This window comes from Oncorhynchus keta, chromosome 13 (genome assembly GCF_023373465.1).
Source record: "Oncorhynchus keta strain PuntledgeMale-10-30-2019 chromosome 13, Oket_V2, whole genome shotgun sequence".
NCBI classification, from domain to species: Eukaryota; Metazoa; Chordata; class Actinopteri; order Salmoniformes; family Salmonidae; genus Oncorhynchus; species Oncorhynchus keta.
In genome coordinates, this window is record NC_068433.1 from 26,824,132 (window position 1) to 26,834,131 (window position 10,000).

General features: G+C 48.4%; 1 protein-coding gene and 2 long non-coding RNA genes across 7 annotated transcripts in view; all 3 read right to left on the reverse strand.

Annotated features, from left to right (window-relative positions):
- Positions 1-10,000, reverse strand: part of LOC118373068 (ras-related protein Rab-14) — a 107,710-nt gene that overhangs the window by 66,917 nt on the left and 30,793 nt on the right. The gene's annotated exons all lie outside the window — the stretch shown is intronic.
- LOC127906766 (uncharacterized) lies at positions 6,370-7,164 on the reverse strand. Its single transcript, XR_008062799.1, has 3 exons — positions 7,116-7,164; positions 6,982-7,025; positions 6,370-6,795 (listed from the first exon to the last, which is right to left on the reverse strand). It is a non-coding gene; the product is annotated as an uncharacterized LOC127906766 (long non-coding RNA).
- Positions 7,618-10,000, reverse strand: part of LOC127906765 (uncharacterized) — a 10,130-nt gene continuing 7,747 nt past the window's right edge. For 2 of the 5 annotated variants that reach the window (XR_008062798.1, XR_008062796.1), the window contains 3 exons: positions 9,972-10,000; positions 9,520-9,563; positions 7,618-7,643 (listed from right to left, as the gene is read on the reverse strand). The exon at positions 9,972-10,000 is cut by the window's right edge and continues 15 nt beyond it. This is a non-coding gene — a long non-coding RNA (uncharacterized LOC127906765). Of the gene's footprint in view, positions 7,688-7,729; positions 7,816-9,519; positions 9,564-9,837; positions 9,882-9,971 lie in introns of all 5 variants that reach the window. The other 3 variants (XR_008062794.1, XR_008062797.1, XR_008062795.1) reach the window with 3 other exon arrangements.

Sequence of the window (10,000 nt, forward strand, 5' to 3'; positions counted from 1 at the left end):
CGAGTGTGTGTGTGTGTGTGTGTGTGATGTCAGAGGCCAGTGTGTGTGTGTGTGTGTGTGATGTCGTAGACCGAGTGTGTGTGTGTGTGTGTGTGGTGATGTCGTAGACCAGTGTGTGTGTGTGTGTGTGGTGATGTCGTGGACCGAGTGTGTGTGTGTGTGTGTGTGGTGATGTCGAGACCGAGTGTGTGTGTGTGTGTGGTGGTGATGTCGTGGAGACCGAGTGTGTGTGTGTGTGTGTGTGTGATGTCAGACCGAGTGTGTGTGTGTGTGTGTGTGGTGATGTCGAGACCGAGTGTGTGTGTGTGTGTGTGTGGTGATGTCGTGAGACCGAGTGTGTGTGTGTGTGTGTGTGGTGATGTCGTGGACCGAGTGTGTGTGTGTGTGTGTGTGGTGATGTCGTAGACCGAGTGTGTGTGTGTGTGTGTGGTGATGTCAGAGACCGAGTGTGTGTGTGTGTGTGTGTGGTGATGTCGTAGACCGAGTGTGTGTGTGTGTGTGTGGTGATGTCAGACCGAGTGTGTGTGTGTGTGTGTGGTGATGTCGTAGACCGAGTGTGTGTGTGTGTGTGTGTGGTGATGTCAGACCAGTGTGTGTGTGTGTGTGTGTGGTGATGTCGAGACCGAGTGTGTGTGTGTGTGTGTGTGGTGATGTCGTAGACCGAGTGTGTGTGTGTGTGTGTGTGGTGATGTCGAGACCGAGTGTGTGTGTGTGTGTGTGTGTGATGTCGTAGACCGAGTGTGTGTGTGTGTGTGTGTGGTGATGTCGTAGACCGAGTGTGTGTGTGTGTGTGTGTGGTGATGTCGTAGACCGAGTGTGTGTGTGTGTGTGTGTGGTGATGTCGTAGACCGAGTGTGTGTGTGTGTGTGTGTGTGTGTGTGTGTGTGTGTGTGTGTGTGTGTGTGTGTGTGTGTGTACCTGGGGGTGTCAGAGACCATGAGTGTGTGTGTGTGTGTGTGTGTACCTGGTGATGTCATAGACCATGAGTGTGTGTGTGTGTGTGTGTACCTGGTGATGTCATAGACCATGAGTGTGTGTGTGTGTGTGTGTACCTGGTGATGTCATAGACCATGAGTGTGTGTGTGTGTGTGTACCTGGTGATGTCATAGACCATGAGTGTGTGTGTGTGTGTGTACCTGGTGATGTCATAGACCATGAGTGTGTGTGTGTGTGTGTGTGTACCTGGTGATGTCATAGACCATGAGAGTGTGTGTGTGATGTGTGTGTGTACCTGGTGATGTCATAGACCATGAGTGTGTGTGTGTGTGTGTGTGTACCTGGTGATGTCATAGACCATGAGTGTGTGTGTGTGTGTGTGTGTACCTGGTGATGTCATAGACCATGAGTGTGTGTGTGTGTGTGTGTGTACCTGGTGATGTCATAGAGCATGAGTGTGTGTGTGTGTGTGTGTGTGTACCTGGTGATGTCATAGACCATGAGTGTGTGTGTGTGTGTGTGTGTGTGTGTGTGTGTGTACCTGGTGATGTCATAGACCATGAGTGTGTGTGTGTACCTGGTGATGTCATGACCATGAGTGTGTGTGTGTGTGTGTGTGTGTGTGTGTGTGTGTGTGTGTGTGTGTGTGTGTACCTGGTGATGTCATAGACCATGTGTGTGTACCTGGTGATGTCATAGACCATGAGTGTGTGTGTGTGTACCTGGTGATGTCATAGACCATGAGTGTGTGTGTGTGTACCTGGTGATGTCATAGACCATGAGTGTGTGTGTGTGTACCTGGTGATGTCATAGACCATGAGTGTGTGTGTGTACCTGGTGATGTCATAGACCATGAGTGTGTGTGTGTACCTGGTGATGTCATAGACCATGAGTGTGTGTGTGTACCTGGTGATGTCATAGACCATGAGTGTGTGTGTGTACCTGGTGATGTCATAGACCATGAGTGTGTGTGTGTACCTGGTGATGTCATAGACCATGAGTGTGTGTGTGTACCTGGTGATGTCATAGACCATGAGTGTGTGTGTACCTGGTGATGTCATAGACCACGAGTGTGTGTGTGTACCTGGTGATGTCATAGACCATGAGTGTGTGTGTGTACCTGGTGATGTCATAGACCATGAGTGTGTGTGTGTACCTGGTGATGTCATAGACCATGAGTGTGTGTGTGTACCTGGTGATGTCATAGACCATGAGTGTGTGTGTGTACCTGGTGATGTCATAGACCATGAGTGTGTGTGTACCTGGTGATGTCATAGACCATGAGTGTGTGTGTGTACCTGGTGATGTCATAGACCATGAGTGTGTGTGTGTACCTGGTGATGTCATAGACCATGAGTGTGTGTGTGTACCTGGTGATGTCATAGACCATGTGTGTGTGTGTGTGTGTGTGTACCTGGTGATGTCATAGACCATGAGTGTGTGTGTGTGTGTGTGTGTACCTGGTGATGTCATAGACCATGAGTGTGTGTGTGTGTGTGTGTGTACCTGGTGATGTCATAGACCATGAGTGTGTGTGTGTGTGTACCTGGTGATGTCATAGACCATGAGTGTGTGTGTGTGTGTGTGTGTGTACCTGGTGATGTCATAGACCATGAGTGTGTGTGTGTGTGTGTGTGTGTGTGTGTCTGGTGATGTCATAGACCATGAGTGTGTGTGTGTGTGTGTGTACCTGGTGATGTCATAGACCATGAGTGTGTGTGTGTGTGTACCTGGTGATGTCATAGACCATGAGTGTGTGTGTGTGTACCTGGTGATGTCATAGACCATGAGTGTGTGTGTGTGTGTACCTGGTGATGTCATAGACCATGAGTGTGTGTGTGTACCTGGTGATGTCATAGACCATGAGTGTGTGTGTGTGTGTGTGTGTGTGTGTGTGTGTGTGTGTGTGTGTGTGTGTACCTGGTGATGTCATAGACCATGAGTGTGTGTGTGTGTGTGTGTGTGTACCTGGTGATGTCATAGACCATGAGTGTGTGTGTGTGTGTGTGTGTACCTGGTGATGTCATAGACCATGAGTGTGTGTGTGTACCTGGTGATGTCATAGACCATGTGTGTGTACCTGGTGATGTCATAGACCATGAGTGTGTGTGTGTACCTGGTGATGTCATAGACCATGAGTGTGTGTGTGTGTACCTGGTGATGTCATAGACCATGAGTGTGTGTGTGTGTGTGTGTGTGTGTACCTGGTGATGTCATAGACCATGAGTGTGTGTGTGTGTGTACCTGGTGATGTCATAGACCATGAGTGTGTGTGTGTACCTGGTGATGTCATAGACCATGAGTGTGTGTGTGTGTGTGTGTGTGTGTACCTGGTGATGTCATAGACCATGAGTGTGTGTGTGTGTGTACCTGGTGATGTCATAGACCATGAGTGTGTGTGTGTGTACCTGGTGATGTCATAGACCATGAGTGTGTGTGTGTGTACCTGGTGATGTCATAGACCATGAGTGTGTGTGTGTGTGTGTGTGTGTGTGTGTACCTGGTGATGTCATAGACCATGAGTGTGTGTGTGTGTGTGTGTACCTGGTGATGTCATAGACCATGAGTGTGTGTGTGTACCTGGTGATGTCATAGACCATGAGTGTGTGTGTGTGTGTGTACCTGGTGATGTCATAGACCATGAGTGTGTGTGTGTGTGTACCTGGTGATGTCATAGACCATGAGTGTGTGTGTGTGTGTGTGTGTGTGTGTACCTGGTGATGTCATAGACCATGAGTGTGTGTGTGTGTGTGTGTGTACCTGGTGATGTCATAGACCATGAGTGTGTGTGTGTGTGTGTGTGTGTACCTGGTGATGTCATAGACCATGAGTGTGTGTGTGTGTGTGTGTGTGTACCTGGTGATGTCATAGACCATGAGTGTGTGTGTGTGTGTGTGTGTGTGTACCTGGTGATGTCATAGAGCATGAGTGTGTGTGTGTGTGTGTGTACCTGGTGATGTCATAGACCATGAGTGTGTGTGTGTGTGTGTACCTGGTGATGTCATAGACCATGAGTGTGTGTGTGTGTGTGTGTGTGTGTACCTGGTGATGTCATAGACCATGAGTGTGTGTGTGTGTGTGTGTGTGTACCTGGTGATGTCATAGACCATGAGTGTGTGTGTGTGTGTGTGTGTGTGTGTGTGTGTGTGTGTGTGTGTGTGTGTGTGTGTATCTGAGGATGTTATAGACCATGAGTGTGTGTGTGTGTGTGTGTGTGTGTGTACCTGGTGATGTCATAGACCATGAGTGTGTGTGTGTGTGTGTGTGTACCTGGTGATGTCATAGACCATGAGTGAGTGTGTGTGTGTGTGTGTGTGTGTGTACCTGGTGATGTCATAGACCATGAGTGAGTGTGTGTGTGTGTGTGTGTGTGTACCTGGTGATGTCATAGACCATGAGTGAGTGTGTGTGTGTGTGTGTGTGTGTGTACCTGGTGATGTCATAGACCATGAGTGAGTGTGTGTGTGTGTGTGTGTGTGTGTGTGTGTGTGTGTGTGTGTGTGTGTACCTGGTGATGTCATAGACCATGTGTGTGTACCTGGTGATGTCATAGACCATGAGTGTGTGTGTGTGTACCTGGTGATGTCATAGACCATGAGTGTGTGTGTGTGTACCTGGTGATGTCATAGACCATGAGTGTGTGTGTGTGTGTGTGTGTGTACCTGGTGATGTCATAGACCATGAGTGTGTGTGTGTGTGTGTGTGTGTGTGTGTGTGTGTGTGTGTGTGTGTGTACCTGGTGATGTCATAGACCATGAGTGAGTGTGTGTGTGTGTGTGTGTGTGTGTGTGTGTGTGTGTGTACCTGGTGATGTCATAGACCATGATGAGTGTGTGTGTGTGTGTGTGTGTGTACCTGGTGATGTCATAGACCATGAGTGAGTGTGTGTGTGTGTGTGTGTGTGTGTGTGTACCTGGTGATGTCATAGACCATGAGTGAGTGTGTGTGTGTGTGTGTGTGTGTGTGTGTGTGTACCTGGTGATGTCATAGACCATGAGTGAGTGAGTGAGTGAGTGAGTGAGTGAGTGAGTGAGTGTGTGAGTGAGTGAGTGAGTGAGTGAGTGAGTGAGTGAGTGAGTGAGTGTACCTGGTGATGTCATAGACCATGTGTGTGTACCTGGTGATGTCATAGACCATGAGTGTGTGTGTGTGTACCTGGTGATGTCATAGACCATGAGTGTGTGTGTACCTGGTGATGTCATAGACCATGTGTGTGTGTGTGTGTGTGTACCTGGTGATGTCGTAGACCATGTGTGTGTGTGTACCTGGTGATGTCGTAGACCATGAGTGTGTGTGTGTACCTGGTGATGTCATAGACCATGAGTGTGTGTGTACCTGGTGATGTCATAGACCATGAGTGTGTGTGTGTGTGTGTGCGTGTACCTGGTGATGTCATAGACCATGAGTGTGTGTGTGTGTGTGTGTGTGTGTACCTGATGATGTCATAGACCATGTGTGTGTGTGTGTGTGTGTGTACCTGGTGATGTCATAGACCATGAGTGTGTGTGTACCTGGTGATGTCATAGACCATGAGTGTGTGTGTGTGTGTGTGGGTGTACCTGGTGATGTCATAGACCATGAGTGTGTGTGTGTGTGTGTGTGTGTGTGTGTGTGTACCTGGTGATGTCATAAACCATGAGTGTGTGTGTGTGTACCTGGTGATGTCATAGACCATGAGTGTGTGTGTGTGTGTGTGTGTGTGTGTGTGTGTGTGTGTGTGTGTGTGTGTGTGTGTGTGTGTGTGTGTGTGTGTGTGTGTACCTGGTGATGTCATAGACCATGAGTGTGTGTGTGTGTACCTGGTGATGTCATAGACCATGAGTGTGTGTGTGTGTACCTGGTGATGTCATAGACCATGAGTGTGTGTGTGTGTGTGTGTGTGTGTGTACCTGGTGATGTCATAGACCATGAGTGTGTGTGTGTGTGTGTGTGTGTGTGTGTGTGTGTGTGTGTACCTGGTGATGTCATAGACCATGAGTGTGTGTGTGTGTGTGTGTGTGTGTGTGTACCTGGTGATGTCATAGACCATGAGTGTGTGTGTGTGTGTGTGTGTGTACCTGGTGATGTCATAGACCATGAGTGTGTGTGTGTGTGTGTGTACCTGGTGATGTCATAGACCATGAGTGTGTGTGTGTGTGTGTGTGTACCTGGTGATGTCATAGACCATGAGTGTGTGTGTGTGTGTGTGTGTGTACCTGGTGATGTCATAGACCATGAGTGTGTGTGTGTGTGTGTGTGTGTACCTGGTGATGTCATAGACCATGAGTGTGTGTGTGTGTGTGTGTGTACCTGGTGATGTCATAGACCATGAGTGTGTGTGTGTGTGTGTGTGTACCTGGTGATGTCATAGACCATGAGTGTGTGTGTGTGTGTGTGTGTGTGTGTGTGTGTGTGTGTGTACCTGGTGATGTCATAGACCATGTGTGTGTGTGTGTGTGTGTGTGTGTACCTGGTGATGTCATAGACCATGAGTGTGTGTGTGTGTGTGTGTGTGTACCTGGTGATGTCATAGACCATGAGTGTGTGTGTGTGTGTGTGTGTGTGTGTGTGTGTGTGTGTGTGTGTGTGTGTACCTGGTGATGTCATAGACCATGAGTGTGTGTGTGTGTGTGTGTGTGTGTGTACCTGGTGATGTCATAGACCATGAGTGTGTGTGTGTGTGTGTGTACCTGGTGATGTCATAGACCATGAGTGTGTGTGTGTGTGTGTGTGTACCTGGTGATGTCATAGACCATGAGTGTGTGTGTGTGTGTGTGTGTGTACCTGGTGATGTCATAGACCATGAGTGTGTGTGTGTGTGTGTGTGTGTGTACCTGGTGATGTCATAGACCATGAGAGTGTGTGTGTGTGTGTGTGTACCTGGTGATGTCATAGACCATGAGAGAGTGTGTGTGTGTGTGTACCTGGTGATGTCATAGACCATGAGAGAGTGTGTGTGTGTGTGTGTGTACCTGGTGATGTCATAGACCATGAGAGAGTGTGTGTGTGTGTGTGTACCTGGTGATGTCATAGACCATGAGAGAGTGTGTGTGTGTGTGTGTGTACCTGGTGATGTCATAGACCATGAGAGTGTGTGTGTGTGTGTGTACCTGGTGATGTCATAGACCATGAGAGAGTGTGTGTGTGTGTGTACCTGGTGATGTCATAGACCATGAGAGAGTGTGTGTGTGTGTGTGTACCTGGTGATGTCATAGACCATGAGAGTGTGTGTGTGTGTGTGTACCTGGTGATGTCATAGACCATGAGAGAGTGTGTGTGTGTGTACCTGGTGATGTCATAGACCATGAGAGAGTGTGTGTGTGTGTGTGTACCTGGTGATGTCATAGACCATGAGAGAGTGTGTGTGTGTGTGTGTACCTGGTGATGTCATAGACCATGAGAGAGTGTGTGTGTGTGTGTGTACCTGGTGATGTCATAGACCATGAGAGAGTGTGTGTGTGTGTGTGTACCTGGTGATGTCATAGACCATGAGAGAGTGTGTGTGTGTGTACCTGGTGATGTCATAGACCATGAGAGAGTGTGTGTGTGTGTACCTGGTGATGTCATAGACCATGAGAGAGTGTGTGTGTGTGTGTGTACCTGGTGATGTCATAGACCATGAGAGAGTGTGTGTGTGTGTACCTGGTGATGTCATAGACCATGAGAGTGTGTGTGTGTGTGTACCTGGTGATGTCATAGACCATGAGAGAGTGTGTGTGTGTGTGTACCTGGTGATGTCATAGACCATGAGAGTGTGTGTGTGTGTGTGTACCTGGTGATGTCATAGACCATGAGAGTGTGTGTGTGTGTGTACCTGGTGATGTCAGACCATGAGAGAGTGTGTGTGTGTGTGTGTACCTGGTGATGTCAGACCATGAGAGAGTGTGTGTGTGTGTGTACCTGGTGATGTCATAGACCATGAGAGTGTGTGTGTGTGTGTGTACCTGGTGATGTCATAGACCATGAGAGTGAGTGTGTGTGTGTGTGTGTGTACCTGGTGATGTCATAGACCATGAGAGTGAGTGTGTGTGTGTGTGTGTACCTGGTGATGTCATAGACCATGAGTGAGTGTGTGTGTGTGTGTGTGTGTGTGTGTGTGTGTGTGTGTGTGTGTGTACCTGGTGATGTCATAGACCATGAGTGTGTGTGTGTGTGTGTGTGTACCTGGTGATGTCATAGACCATGAGTGTGTGTGTGTGTGTGTGTGTGTGTACCTGGTGATGTCATAGACCATGAGTGTGTGTGTGTGTGTGTGTGTGTGTGTGTGTGTGTGTGTGTGTGTGTGTACCTGGTGATGTCATAGACCATGAGTGTGTGTGTGTGTGTGTGTGTGTGTGTGTGTGTGTACCTGGTGATGTCAGAGACCATGAGTGTGTGTGTGTGTGTGTGTGTGTGTACCTGGTGATGTCATAGACCATGAGTGTGTGTGTGTGTGTGTGTGTACCTGGTGATGTCATAGACCATGAGTGTGTGTGTGTGTGTGTGTGTGTGTGTGTACCTGGTGATGTCATAGACCATGAGTGTGTGTGTGTGTGTGTACCTGGTGATGTCATAGACCATGTGTGTGTGTGTGTGTGTGTACCTGGTGATGTCATAGACCATGTGTGTGTGTGTGTGTGTACCTGGTGATGTCATAGACCATGTGTGTGTGTGTGTGTGTATGTGTGTACCTGGTGATGTCATAGACCATGAGTGTGTGTGTGTGTGTGTGTGTGTACCTGGTGATGTCATAGACCATGTGTGTGTGTGTGTGTACCTGGTGATGTCATAGACCATGTGTGTGTGTGTGTGTGTGTACCTGGTGATGTCATAGACCATGTGTGTGTGTGTGTGTGTGTGTGTGTACCTGGTGATGTCATAGACCATGAGTGTGTGTGTGTGTGTGTGTGTACCTGGTGATGTCATAGACCATGAGTGTGTGTGTGTGTGTGTGTGTGTGTACCTGGTGATGTCATAGACCATGAGTGTGTGTGTGTGTGTGTACCTGGTGATGTCATAGACCATGAGTGTGTGTGTGTGTGTGTGTGTGTGTGTGTACCTGGTGATGTCATAGACCATGAGTGTGTGTGTGTGTGTGTGTGTACCTGGTGATGTCATAGACCATGAGTGTGTGTGTGTGTGTGTGTGTGTGTGTACCTGGTGATGTCATAGACCATGAGTGTGTGTGTGTGTGTGTGTGTACCTGGTGATGTCATAGACCATGAGTGTGTGTGTGTGTGTGTGTGTGTGTGTGTACCTGGTGATGTCATAGACCATGAGTGTGTGTGTGTGTGTGTGTACCTGGTGATGTCATAGACCATGAGTGTGTGTGTGTGTGTGTGTGTACCTGGTGATGTCATAGACCATGAGTGTGTGTGTGTGTGTGTGTGTGTACCTGGTGATGTCATAGACCATGAGTGTGTGTGTGTGTGTGTGTGTGTACCTGGTGATGTCATAGACCATGAGAGAGTGTGTGTGTGTGTGTGTACCTGGTGATGTCATAGACCATGAGAGAGTGTGTGTGTGTGTGTGTACCTGGTGATGTCATAGACCATGAGAGAGTGTGTGTGTGTGTGTGTACCTGGTGATGTCAAAGACCATGAGAGTGTGTGTGTGTGTGTGTACCTGGTGATGTCATAGACCATGAGAGAGTGTGTGTGTGTGTGTACCTGGTGATGTCATAGACCATGAGAGAGTGTGTCTGTGTGTGTGTGTACCTGGTGATGTCATAGACCATGAGAGTGTGTGTGTGTGTGTACCTGGTGATGTCATAGACCATGAGAGAGTGTGTGTGTACCTGGTGATGTCATAGACCATGAGAGAGTGTGTGTGTGTGTACGTGGTGATGTCATAGTCCAAGAGAGTGTGTGTGTGTGTGTGTGTGTGTACCTGGTGATGTCATAGACCATGAGAGAGTGTGTGTGTGTGTGTGTGTGTGTGTACCTGGTGATGTCATAGACCATGAGAGAGTGTGTGTGTGTGTGTACCTGGTGATGTCATAGACCATGAGAGAGTGTGTGTGTGTGTGTGTGTACCTGGTGATGTCATAGACCATGAGAGAGTGTGTGTGTGTGTACCTGGTGATGTCATAGACCATGAGAGAGTG